The following is a 14,640-nucleotide window of genomic DNA, read 5'->3' as shown; positions in this document are numbered from 1 at the left end:
AATAATTAAAATAAAGAAAATAAGCAAGAAGAAAGAAGAAAACTCACAATACAATGTCCTCCGAGTTCAACAAAAGAAAAATGAATTCCTTGCATCTTTAACAGTAATAAAAAGGTCTAAATAGCACTCTTACCAATTTTCTAAAAGTCATATTCAATTACCTCTAATTCATATTTACCACATTTCAAATTTTACAAAAGATAGTCAGATCTGATTAATTCATTACAGCTCCAATTTATTTTATATTTCACGTAGAACATTCACACTAACCCACATTGTTTGGAGGGCTATAGTTATCGAAGTAGTGATTGTCTGCATACATCTTTCCAAAAATGAAACAGTATTTATGCTGTTTTAAGCGTATAACAGTTTGCCCAATAATTCACTTCGATCCGATTCTAATCTAGGGCACTGGGTGAGTAGGCGATGAAGGCTCTTATATATGGTAGGATCCATACAAAGTCTACAGGTTCTTTTATCTCTCTGTATTTTGGATCGGGGGCTAACTACTGCTAAATACGGAACACATTTTCTATTTTCAATTAGAGCCAGTGTTTCGCACCCTGAGCTTTTCTCTGTAATTAGCGATCCCAGGTAATGATAGGAGGCAGTACTTTTGATTTTCAGGCTGTCTATATTGACATCTAGTTTGCGTAAATGTGTTGTAGTACTGAAAATCATCATCTTTGTTTTTTCCAAGTTTATCACCAGGTAATTTTTGTTAGAACACTCGATTAAGGTGAGCAAACATTTCCTAAGGCCCACTATGTTATGATCTAAAATAATTATGTTGTCAGCATATGACATTATCAACATTATCGGTATATGCATCAGGCCCCACTTCGGGTCAAAGTTGTTGCATTTCTATAGTTCGGAGGGGAGGACAGCCACATATAGATTATAAAGATGGGGGCCAAAACCCACCTGTGCTTTAACCCACCTGTGCTTTAGGCCTCTGTTAGTGTAGATGTAATTAGTGAAACCGCATGTCCCGTCTAAGCTAACACCAACATTAGTGACAGTATATGTAATTGGCAGATCGGGTTGAGTAATCCTGTCTCGATTCCACTATGTAAAAGCCTATACCACAATTTGATCCTATTAATACTGCCAAAGGCCTTCCTAAGTCGACATATATGACGTACAAGGGGGGTGGGGGTCCTCTGCTCGTTTGGCTCTCCCAATTAAAGTGCGCAGAATTAGCAGATTATGAATGGTAGAGCAGCCACTCTGAAAGCATATCTGTGTTCCGTGAAGGAGGTTACAATTTTTAGATCACACTTCAAGGGATCGTAGCAGCAGGCAAAGATCCTGCTTGAGACATTGAGCATCACCAACACGCAATAATAGCAGGTTCATTTCTAGTGCTAGTTTTAAATATTGGTATGATAATTTCCAGAATTTAGGTATTTTATTCATCTCCACTATGTTGCAAAAATAGTTATAGAAAATCACTGCCCAGGTGCAAGGGTCTTCTTTCACAATTATATTTGGTTGGCCATTAGGACACAGAGTGCCATATCTTTTCAGGGCTCTTAGAACAATTAAAATATCTTCTATATGTGAGAAACACGAAGGTTACCCCATTTTGAGAATCCCATATTCAGGTGGCCAGGACACAGCCATCGCTGTTGGATCCAGTTCCTGGGGGTGGAGCAGTGGGGGAGGATCACCTGGGTGATCACCTGGGTAGGGGAACCCAGGGTTATGCTTGGGGGAATTACCAGGGTGAGATGCAGTATTCTACTGACGAGGAAGAAGAGGGGGATGAACTCCCCAAGGTTTTCATTGGTTATTCCATTTCTACCTCCGTTCCACTCATAGAAGCTCCCTCAGTAAAGACCATTCGTCCCTACACCTTTGGTAAAGCAACTAAGAGTCCAGACCCTGTGACATCTCAAAACCGCACCTCCCAGAAACAGTTTCCCTGTTCTCTGCCTGTAAACTCCTGATCATTCTTTTCCACGCCACTCTAGTCAGTATTTCCTGCACTTCCCATTTGCGCAGAATACCACAATTCCCACAAACCTACCCCGTACATTCTTCCCAGTCAACCAATCAACTCCGTTCTTACAATAGCACTGTTTCCCTATCCTAACCTGTAGGACATTCCTACTGTTTTACGCACATGTAATAAAACTGTTTACCTGGCAGGTCCCGACACAAGGGTCAGGCCAAATCAGGTAATTAATTATAAACACACATACACCTGATGGCGCTTCCTTTTCCCCACAGGGATAAAAGGTGGAGCAAGAAAGCACAGTACGAGCAAGGTCAGCACAGCTGACAGCACAAGCAAACGCGCAATTCAAAAGAAGCAGAAAGGCGGCGGGAAACAGGAGGATGGCGGGGAGAAGTGACCTTGCTCTTTTCGTCGCAGACCCACGAAACCTTTTTCGAGGGGAATCTATGATCACGGACAATAGCCACAGTGTCATGCGGCAAATGTCAACGGTACGCAGGGCGAACCTATGTTGATAAGGCGGAGCAGAGGAGTTTCCCACGCCCGTGGTACCGGCCTTGACTCCAAAGAAGCAGAAAGGCAGGCGGTTAAGCACAGTAGGTGAGTTGAGGGGCGAATCGATAAAAGCCGAGATGTGTTGAGTGAGAATCACAAAGTGGCAAGTTTGAACATATTTCATTGTACTAAAATTTAACTGTAAAAAGGTGTAAAGGGAAGACCAGTTTAAGAGGGAAATCGGCACCACGTGGGTGCTAAGTGGAGAAGCGCTGGTTACTCCTGCCGAGAAAATATCGTCAGAAATCAGAAGGCCATAGGAAGGCCGTCAAAGGAACTTAAAGTTGTCATAGTGAGGATCGGGCAAAAGCCCTGCACATTCAAAAGACGTCGATTCATAAATTGGTAGCAAGGGAAGTGAATCTCATATAGTAAATAAGAAAGAGGGACATGACTCCTGCAAACATTTGAAAACGCAGAGAAGGGTCCGAGCCCAGACAAGGGAGATCCGGGGTGAAGCCTTCACCCAAGGGCCGGCACTCGAGAGAGGTCCGAGCTCGAACGCGGGAGATCCAAGGAGTAAAGCTATCACCCAAAGTTTAATGAGAAAAGAATAAGAGATGCAAAGAAATACTATTGGAAAGGGTCAGCCCAGAAAAGGGGTAACCAGGGGTGAGGTGGGATATATTGTCGAGTGTTAAAGTGAACCCAGAAAAGGGAGAGCCACTGAACTGTTGGACAAAGACATTAAGATTTGTGGATTACAATTGAGAAGGGTCAGCCCAGAAGAGGGGGAGCTAGGGTTCAGGCCATCACTCCATTTGAACTGTGGAGTATGATTGACAAGGGTCAGCCCAGAAGAGGGGGACCCAGGGGTGAACCCATCCCCCAGTGGATATTGGGAACAAACTCATTTGATAAAGGAACTTTTGTTTTTGGTTATTTGAACACTATCAGGCCCGAAGGCAAGAGACTTTCTAAGGAAACAAGACTTGCCAATCGACGGTCCTGAGAACTGCCATTGGAACTGTCATCTCATGATAAAGAAGCCCAAGACTGTACTGTGCTCCACCAACTCCACCTTACCCCATGCTCAAAACGTGGAGAAGGGAGACCCAGGCTACCGCCTCCTGACTTATCATTTGAGAACACTGCTTTCTTTTTTGAAACTTAACCCCACACCCTTTGTATTTAGAGTAAGCAATTGGCAATAGATTTTCTTAGTATAGGCCCTTTTAATTGAACTTTGACGCCACTAGGACTGACATTTGGGACACCTGTCCCCATCTTAGATTTAGATTGGGCGTTTTTCCAACCTGCATACCACTTTCATTGTTCAATAAACACCCTTGGACTGTGATCACTCGTGTCTGTCTTACTTGTTGTCACCATGAGTTCTCACAGATATCATAGTGTCCCAGATCAAATTAGTTTGTAGGTATTCTCCATTCTATATTTCGCATCTCAGAATACATTTCTGAGATGTAGGTTTCCCATCTATCTGCTGTTACAGTATTTATTAAGGCTGTATTAGCTCTATTTATTTGCCAATTTATCAATTCAGAGAATGTTTGTGTATCTTTACTCACCAGAATTCTCAGCATATTCTGCCACTTTTTTGTTTAGTTGGACTATTTGTGTTCCCTCAGTCAGTTTCTACACTGATTCTTTAATCACCTCAAATGCCTTGGTTTCTCTTCACAAACTAGTTGGTTGTTCTGAGGGCTACACGAATTGCCCCTCCTAAAATGGCGTTTCTTCTCTGCCATCATATTATCATCGGTATCTAATCTAGAAGTCAATAATCTGCTTTCTTTAGGGTGTTCCTAAGTATTTAGGATTAATATTTATTTTAATTTTTTTATTTAGCTCATGCATTACAAAATGAAACCCTTTTGCCATAAAAAAGAAACGTAACATATTTAGGATTATAATAACTCGGCTATCAAAGTATAATGTAGAACCTAGAATTAGTTATTGGTCAATTGCAAGTGTTTCTCTTAAATTATGGTTTAGTGCTCAAATCAGAAGAGGCAGTTACCTTGTTTACTGACACAAACCGTCCCTTCCATACATATTTCTGAAGTAGCCACACATATATTGATATCTAGTTTTAAAATAGCATGACCACTATATTTAATCTGTTCAACAGTCAATACACGAACTTTGTTCTAATTAGGGTTATCTATAAATATGTAATAAAGAATTGCCTGCTTTGACCGCACATGCCATGTGGGATGACGGGAAGTGGTACCTTCGGTACGGCCGTTGACCAAGATCATTCCATGTTCTTCCAGGAATTGCATCATTGTCCTCTCTTGAATGTCACCCAGTATGGGGGGAAGCTTAACGTTCAGTAACATCAAGCCTTCCAATTCAAGATAATCAGTGTCCTAGGTTGGGCCACAATGGACATTAACCTTGCCCCCAATTATTCTGCAGTCTCTTATTTCCCTGCTCTAGTGTCGTCAATTAGTTTACTCCCATTAATGTGTCTTCTAGGTAGGATCCACCTAGTGGATTATATATATTGACTATCAGTAAATTATTTGTTTCTGCAAGTTGGAGCATGGCCACTATCATGAAAGGTGTGTCATTCATCAATCTGACTCTCTCAAATCTAATGTAATTGTGTACGGCTATTAGAAGGCACTTTGTGGCAGAACTATCTATTCTATTAAATCCATCTAAATTAGGTGGCATTCTTACCCAGGTTTCTTGATGGCGTATGCAGTCAGCAACTGCAAATCCCTTAGAAGTGAGTGAGTTCAATGCATATCATTTACAGAAGGAACACAGCAGCACATATCAAGGGTGAATTCTGGAAAAATTGCCATCACAGCATTAGTCCCCAGCTGGAATTTCTAGGACTGATGCAGCAACACAAAACGAGGGACAATAAAATAAATTATAATTTAAATGTACTGTAATTTCAATGATTGATGCAGTTCTCATATGCCCTCATACAAGCTAGGAACACGTCTCAGGCAACTAGAGCCTATCCAGAAAATTAAATCAGAGATACACAACTAGTGAGACTCTGCAACTCTAGTGGGTGGTGGAAGGGGGGATTATTAAAATTCAGGTAACAACCTAAAAGAGGAAAGCGCGAGTTCATGGGGTGATAAATCATTGATGAAAGTGCAAATAAAAACTGTTAAACTATTAACTGGAGATTCTTTTCCCTCAGAAAGAATAGAATGGCTCTGCTTATTATGAGACAGCCATGGTATCAAGAGAGAGACAGACTCAAAAGTAACAGTTTAAAAACCTTTATTTAATCAAATTCTGGGGTTGGTGCAATACCTAACTGGCCCCAACTATAATGGGGTTGTTCCCCCAACTGATTTATAAGGGCAGTCAATGTGTGCATGTCCAAAACAAAAATCTGTCTGTGTCTAAATCTATGCTTGCCCTCACTCTTTGACAGAACGTGGTAGGAAGTCTTCTTAAAAGAAAAAAAATTGTTGTTCCACAAAGAAATATAAACCAAGGCTGATTTCAGGTGGTTTTCCCACCAGGTGTAATTCTGCCAATGTCACAAAAATTAGTACAATCAAAAAGGGTTGTTCGTGAAGGTCATTTGAACAAAACTTACTGATAACCCGCACCCCCTTAGTTACCATTTAGCAGCACACTTCGCTTTGTGCCACCGACTCCTTCAATCTCTCTGTGACGCCGGTTCCCTTAACTTAAGTCAATGGGGAAACCCTGCAACTCCTGTTGCGATTATAGTGAACAAGGGTGCACCCCTAGTTCACCATAATTGAACCAAATGGGATATTTATTCAAAGTGTTTGGCTGTTCATAATTTTCGTTCAGCCGAAAAATATCCCAGGTTTTTTTTCCCAGTAATTTCTACTGATTTTATTCGTGAAACCTTCTCCACAGTGTTCTTGACATATTTTCAAACAACTTACTTTCAAGGTTTCTGGTTCCTTACGATTCCCTTCCCAAAGCTTCAAAAGTTTCAAACAGAATACAACATAGTTCCTCGTAGGCTTCTCAGAGTTCTCTTCCCCACGCTTAGGCCCCTGTTATGTAACACACAAGTTCTGCTAGTCAGGAAGAACCCTTCTTTAATCACAGTTCTCTCAGGGGCAGTATCGGAGACTTTCGAGAATGCTAGGCTCTTTGCTCCTACTTAGCGAGACCCCTTTGATAAATAACCCATCTCCTTTTCTTCTACTTTCACAAGCCTCTTAACTTTCCTGTGTTGGGGTTTCTTACACCCCTTTTCACACTTTCCATGCCTTTCATACTTTCTTCCCACCTTACTGTGCATACTTGCACATTTTACTTGCTCCTTTTCACTTTACTGTGTCTCTTGCAAGCTTCTCACTTTGTTGTGAACACTTAAACATTTCCCTTTTTGCTTTCGGGTCTCTTGCCCCCCATTCTTGCATTCGGGTCGCTCACCCCCTCTCTTCCGACTGGGTCACTTGCACCTTTTCCTTGCTTTTGGGTCGCACCCTTTCCTTACTTTCCAGTTGCTCGCACCCTTTTCTTGCTTTTGGGTTGCTTGGACCCTTTCCTTGCTTTCGGGTCGCATGCACCCTTTCCTTGCTTTCGGGTCGCTTGCACCATTTCCTTGCTTTCGGGTCGCTTGCACCATTTCCTTGCTTTCAGGTCGCTTGCACCATTTCCTTGCTTCTGGGTCACTTGCACCCTCTCTGTGTTTATTTCGCTTTACAACTCCCTTCTTTTCTTGTCCCTGTGCCTCTAGCGCCTTTCACTTTTAAAGTTAAGTTCTCCTTTCAACTCTTCTTTCCTTTTGCAAGACTTGCAATACGTTTTCCTTTAAACTTTCTTTCCTTTCGTGCAGCTTGCAACAACGTTTCAATTCCGCTCCAGCCACCCGCACCCTACTGAGTTTCTCTCCTCCTTTTCTCATGAAACTCACTGGTAAGCGCAGCGTTGGAAAACGGTCTTCCTCTAGTTGCCTCGGTCAAAGTCAGGGTCTCACCACCTTCCTCTCCGACACCCTTGGGACAGGCACATGTCCCAATTTAATGAGCAGTTACTTTAACACAGCCGGCAGCTTGCAGTCAAGTACCTCACTCTAGCTCCTTGGAGACACGGCTCCCTAGCCACGCTGCACCCATTCTGGCATCTCAGCACTCTGTGCTTCTCCAGGTTCTCCCGGTCTTCCTCCCTGCTTCCTTCTGCTGCTTGGCTCCCATGCTCCACAGTGCATCTTCAGCTCGCTCTTTCACCTGTGCAGAACCACACATAGTCCTTAGTGGAGTCAAGTGGACTCAGGTGTGCACCGTTGGGGAAAGGTGCCTGCCCTTTCCTGACTATTAACAGGACAGCCTAATGGTGGAATATAGTAGGCCTCTTCCTGCCTCACAGTGTTATTCCTATGGGTACTCCCCATTACTCTTGATCGCCTCTTCCTCATCCCAGTACATGCTGGAAATGGGCAGAGGGAGATGGGGTGAGGTTGAAATTACCATATAAAGACTGGAGGCGAGTGTGATAATGTACAACTGGGAAAGGGGGTACACCAGGTTTTAATTTTGCCTCTTCTTAAATCAGAGGGAAGGGGTTTGCAATAAGACTTTGTGTGGCCTTTTGACCCCGGTAAGTACCCCAGGGAAATCCATGTTGGTCTGTTGGGTTAACACATCCTCATGATGTATGGTAGAATGAGCCCTGGGGATACGAGTGATAACCTACAAAGATGTAAGGTTGTGTTCCCATTGGGGTTAGAAGTACTGCGTCTAGCCCGACGCATCCTCCCTCCACTCCCCTGCAAGCCTCCACAATGGTGATCCTCCTTTGCTTCTCCAGCCCCAGGTTCTGGACCCAACAGCGATGGCCGTCCCCTGGCCACCTGAGAAGAGGATCCCCGGGGAATAAGCATGAGAATGCCACAAGGTGTCTCACAGTATTGAAATCTTGAGCTATCAAGATGTCAATAGACAAAGAAGAGATTGAATAATTTGGAAGGAAGAACCTCTAAACTACAAGAACAAGCACGATCAATGTGGACCTTACTAGGAGAAGTGAGCACAAAATGTCAACGTATTCTACCGTAGAAAAACAAATGACAGAAAAGCGAAGGAAATGGAACACTGAACATGAAGATCTAACTTCCGGACACAAAACATTTGATGCAGCTGCTATAGATTCCAAAGAAACTTTAATCTAATTCATCTGTAAAACTAAAACATTCTAAAAGATGATGATCTAGGAAAGCAAAATATATTATGCTAAGCAAATGGCTGATTACAAGGTATTATATCAAAGTGTCTCCTACTCCTCCTAATCCCTCTAACTAGAATGCGGTTTTGTATGAGAACTACATTTCAGCTCGTCAGTTGATGGTGCTCCGCACTTAAGTATTGTTACATCAGAGGCCTAACGGGCAGTGCAACCATAGAAGGACAGGCACAGGTTCTTGACACAAACACTAGGAATACAGCTCCGCTTGCTATGGGTCAAACAAACATGGTACCTTCATGGTAGGAGTGTGCTGGAACAACGCACAGCAAACACAGAGGTTGCAAGGACTTGTGCCTTTGAAGGAGGAGTGTTGTGCAGATCCAACGTCCTGAAGGTGGGACACACGTACCAGCTAAGGAAGTATTGAGGCAAGACCTGAAGCCCAAGAAATTATGAGTATTTTGATTGGTACATGCGCAGTGGTGACGTCTCTGTGTATTTAGAAAACATACTGTTGCCACGTATTAGGGAGTTGGCGCTGCGCTGAAGAAAACACATGAAAAACGACAAGTTATATAGGGTATTTAGGCTATGGCCAGTGTTAAGTACTCCCAGGATAACATAATTCACATCCTCAGCAATAACATCAAAAGCTCCACCAAAACCCTCCAACTAGGGGACCTCAATCTCGGATTCAACGATACTAAAGACAAATCTGCAGCCACTCTTACCAAGGAACTTATCGACCTGGGATTCACCCAAAAAGTAGAAAGTCCTACTCACGCCAAAGGCCGCATCCTTGATTGGATTGCAGACCACAACTGCCTCTCCACTATCATCTCTAACTTCCCATTGCCCTGGACTGACCACAACTGCATCGAGTTCTCTATTCCCATCACCAAAAACCACAAAACTCTGACCCCTGCTAGCGCTGCACAAGTCAAAAGCTCTAAAAAACTCACAGAGGATAACCTGCGTCCTTACCTCAATACCCCCGAGCTAGCTCCCCCATTCGCTAATGATCCCAATGTTCTAGCAGACATCTACAAATATGTCATTACCAAAGCTATCAACGAAATAGCACCACTCACTGAAGATCTGCAATCTATGCGATCCGACAAAAGAGCAGCACTAAAAAACTGGCAATCTGACTCATGCACTAGCACCAAAAACAATTTCAATCTAATCTCCCACCAATACAAGATAGCTATCACCAAGGCCAAAGCCAACGCTTTCAACACCGGAATCTATATTGCCAAATCACACTCTAAAGAGATTTTCGCCATTTTTAATGAGCTTATCTCCCCCCAGTACATCAGACGAAATAATCAAAGATGAAGGCTGGTGTACCAGCATTCAAGCTGCCATGCTACACAAAATTGACCTCCTCCAAAAAAAAATCAAAGACCACTGCAAAGCACTTCCTAAACAGACAGAAACCAAACCCACCAACACCCCACCCACCTCGCCCAAGCCCACCGTACCTGACTTCTCCTTCAGAGACGTCACTGTATCAGAAGTCATCAACCTACTGAAAAATCTCAAACCTTCCCCATGTAAAGGCGATATTTGCCCACCTAAACTCGTCAAAGACTGCGCAGACTGCTTTGTGCCGCTCTTCACAGCATTCATCAATGCGTCCTTTAAAACCGGCATCATCCCAGCTAACCTCAAAGAGGCCTGGGTCCGGCCTCTCCTAAAAAAAACCAACTTTCGACCCCTTACAACCAAACAACTACAGACCTATAACTACAGTGCCATTCCTCCTGAAATTACTAGACAAAGCCGCACATTGCCAAATCCAACAATACCTGGAAACCCACTGCATCCTCGGGACTAGGCAATCAGGCTTCCAAAAAGGACATGGCACAGAAACAGCTCTGGTGGATCTGAAGAGCCAGATCACCCAAATTATGGACACAGGCAAGTCTGCTCTCCTGCTCCTTCCAGATCTCTCAGCCGCTTTCGATCTGGTTGTTCACAAGACTCTCACTTCACACCTCACACACTCAGCCAACTTCTCTAAAGAGTCAGCTCTTTGGATCACCTCCTTCCTAAAGGGAAGAGCCATGAAAGTCTTCTCGGATATCGCCAACGCCACCCCTATGACAATCCACTGCGGGGTCCCTCAAGGATCATGCACTGCACCCACACTCTACAACTTATTCACCAAGCCCCTCTTTGACAAACTCGACTCTTACGGCATCACATACACGAACTACGCAGACGACACACAAGTACTTCTACCTCTATCAGGATCATACAACGAAGACGCTACGGCTCTCCACACAATCTATTCCACTATCAAGGCATGGATGGCAGTTAATGGCCTCTGCCTCAATGGAGACAAGACTGAAATCATGATATTAGGTCAACAGAACACCTTAGAAAAACTTGACAAACGGTACGCTAACTTCTCCATTGACAACTCCATCATCCCCGTATCCACTACCGTAAAGACTCTGGGAGTATACCTTGACTCCTCACTATCTGACTAGACAAGTCAGCGCAATCACTTCCTCATCTGTGCACACCAACAAACTCAAACACCATCAAGCCCTACCTCTCCAAACCCAACTGCCTTTCTATAGAGAGAGCAACCATTGGAGCCAAACTGGACTACTGTAATGCACTCCTAGCAGGCACCTCAGCCAAAAACCTAAACAGATTACAAGTCACGCAAAACAATGCTCTCGTATCTCTCCAGGACTGAAATCTCTACACTGGCTCCCAGTGGCTGCGAGGATAAAGTTCAAAACCCTCTGCATTGTCCACAAGGCCTTCTGGGGCCTGGGTCCTAAATACCTTCAACTCTCTCTTCCCAAATATCTTCCTTCCCGAGCCCTTCGCTCATCCGCCTCCAACTCCCTCAGGGTCAGCCGCTTCTCGAAGCAACGAGCTGGGGGTAGATCTCTCTCCGCGGCAGGGGCCTCCCTCTGGAACAGCCTTCCTGCCTCCCTGAAACTCGAGGAGATCCATCTCCGGTTCCGGAAGCACCTCAAAACCTTCCTCTTTGCTTCTGCTTTCTCTCTCCCTCTCCCCTGCTGAACAGCTAATATTCTTCACTGAAACTGCACTGATCCTGCAGCTGGACCTCTCTAAACGGCCTCGGCCCTGGGGCCAGCCACTCTCCACTTGCACTGATGCCCTGGAACCCCTCTGCACTGCGGGACTGTCTCTGTATCCCTACAGCACCCCCTTCCCCAGCGCTTTTTCTGCACTTACCTTGCACTTGCCACCAGCTGGCCCTATTTATTACTTTACGCCACTTACCTTGTACTGCACTTCCCCCCCCTCCCCTTCCCCTTGCACTTTTCCCCCTCCCCCACCCCTGCACTTGCGCGATCTGAATGACACCTGGCCTAGTAGGATCGTTGTCTGTCTCCCCTTGTTCCTCCCCTCCCTGCCTCGTCGCGCCTTGAAACACCTGTGTTGTATAGGCGCGTTACAAATACCATATCATATCATATCATATCAAGCTGTGACGAAACAGACTTTGTCTCGCTGGATTATTTTGGCCATCTCGGAGTGTTACCGCTTGGCGGGTAAGGACCCACCGGCTGGCTTGCGGGCCCATTCTACCAGGGGTATGGCTGCATCTACTGCCCTGCAGAGGGGTGTTCCTATTCGCAACATCTGTGATGCAGCCACCTGGGCTTCAGTACATACATTTGTACATCACTATTCCCTCGATTCCATCCGAGGACAGGATCTGGCCTTTGGCAAGGCGGTCCTTTGCTCTATTTGATTGGCTATTCTAAATTTTGATTCTAAATTCTTTCGCTCCTGCTTGCTCTGGTACTGCTTTGGGAGTCTGTCATAGATATGGAATACGTCGGAGGACCCAATCCCCTCGAAGAACAAGTTACTTTCTTACCTGGTAACGTTCTTTCGATGGGATGGTCCGACGACGTATTCCATATCGCTCCCGCCCTGCCTTCCCCGCTGCAGAATTTCTTTTGCGATTGCAGCTTACGTTCCGCAAGGCTTTGTGTCTGACTGGCAGTTGACTAATGTCACACGTTCTGGGGGAAAAAACTACAACTGAGGCTACGGGCGTCGTGCGTCCTACTTATCACATCGGATGACGTCGGAAGAGGTCCTCGACGACGGCGCATCGACGTCATCGACGCAGGACGCAGAAAAAAGTTTCCGAAGCAGCACAGCTGTGGTGATTACATGTCATAGATATGGAATACGTCGGAGGACCCAATCCCCTCGAAATAGAGAAACAAGATGGAACCTTCCTCCAGCTAGTCTGAGCTCCCTCTGTCTAAAGTAACCCTGGCCTTCCCCTCTCAATAGAAGCAAAGGCCCTTTTGGTATGCAGTACCCTGGTGTGAGGCAACACCTTTTGTGAATGGGTAGGGCCTTTCATTCCTGATCCTGGGACAGCTTCCTGTGGAGTAGCCGTCTCTCTGGGTAGGTGTTACCTGTCCTCGCAAAGGAACAAAGAGGCAACTCCCAGGGCTACTGTCTTGCTGGGATCAGCATGGGCAGCCTGGCTGGGGGAATACACACAATGCTTCCACAACGGTGATTTGAAATGTATGTGGCTTGGATAATTATGAGAGGCAATAGCCACCATACCTCAAACTCCGGTATGGCTTACATTTACAGTTCAACATGCCACCAGGATAGCAGTCTCATAGTTATGTAGCTTTTGGAACGGGTTGCATATCTTAAACGTAGCCCCAGTGCTGTAGTGACTTGGCTGTCACAGCAGTTGTCAAATGGCGACCTGTGACTCCTGTAACTGCTCTGTGCCTATGGAGAGCAGGCACTGCGGATCAGTAAACTGATCCAAAAGGGCACAGGCATTTACCAGGTTTTTTGGCACGAGCTTATGAAAGGAGCATCCAATTACACTTTCTGAAATGAAATTACCTGCATCATTTTATTAATTTAATAAAAATAATTAAATCCAGGGCTTCTACGCACTTGCCAGATGGCAATCCATCACACACTTACCCGCTCCTGACTCAAAGACACTAAGGAATCAAGACCCCTTGCTCGGGAGCTTGTGAGAGTAGAGATTTTCTAACTACCCTCCCTGTGATAAGTTTCCTGAATGCCTAGGAGGTGGAATGCTGAAACATTTCCCAGCGGGAAAGCCAGCATGTGATGGAACGGTGAGTGAGGGCTGAGCACAATGTGCAGTTATGCCAAAAATGGTCCAACCCCAGACACAGAAGGCAGGGCCATGAGGACAAATGGACAATTAGATGACATGCTTCTCTTTAAAACCGAGATAAACAAGGGAAATCCAAAACCGACTTTGTTGCAAATGACAAGCCGTCAACTTGCTCCAATATTTTCGTGCTTAGACAATGACGGGTAATTGGCCCTGGGAACAGGCCGCTGCGAGGTGCGCTAACAGCAGTATCGTGTGTGATCCCTGGCATATGTTTTTAAAACGAATAATGGTGCTCGCATAAGAATAGCAGAAAGTGAATTCGGTTAAAAATGATATAGATTATACTTCACCAGAGCGCACTTTACCAAAAATTGTGGTGCAGAGCAATAGAAAACCAATATTAATGACAAACTCAAGCATACAATACACAAGAAAAATTAAAACTGATTTGCAGACAAAAATAATAACATTAAACCCAAAATTAAATAACGTCAAACGGGAGCTAGACATAATATTGTTAACAAGCAAATCCTTCCTTCGTTTTTTTTGGCTTTGATGATTGCGAATCAGGATACATCCTAACAAGACTATCAGAGAGTTCTACAGTTGTATAGGAGCTAAAAAAAAAGAAAGCCCGATTGTTAAGGTAACACGTTTAAACCTGCCAATCGCCCGACAGGTGATGCCGCTCGTGAATTGCCCTGGATCCTGCAGTGACCAACAATTTGAACAGACAGATGGCTTTATTGAAACATAACTTACACTCACACTTTTGTAAGGACGGAAGTACAGAAATACAAGATTAGACGCAACCCGCACTAAAAGAATGTTCACTAAATCAACATGGGCCACATAAAATTATTTGCATCTGTGA

At 44.5% G+C, this 14,640-nt stretch overlaps 1 protein-coding gene across 3 annotated transcripts in view; it reads right to left on the bottom strand.

Annotated features, from left to right (window-relative positions):
- OGFOD3 (2-oxoglutarate and iron dependent oxygenase domain containing 3) overlaps positions 1-14,640 on the bottom strand; it is an 876,068-nt gene that overhangs the window by 340,690 nt on the left and 520,738 nt on the right. The window lies entirely within an intron of this gene.

Source organism: Ambystoma mexicanum, chromosome 3q (assembly GCF_040938575.1).
Source record: "Ambystoma mexicanum isolate Mex_15411 chromosome 3q, UKY_AmexF1_1, whole genome shotgun sequence".
Taxonomy (NCBI): domain Eukaryota; kingdom Metazoa; phylum Chordata; class Amphibia; order Caudata; family Ambystomatidae; genus Ambystoma; species Ambystoma mexicanum.
This window is presented reverse-complemented; position numbering and strand designations above follow the sequence as displayed.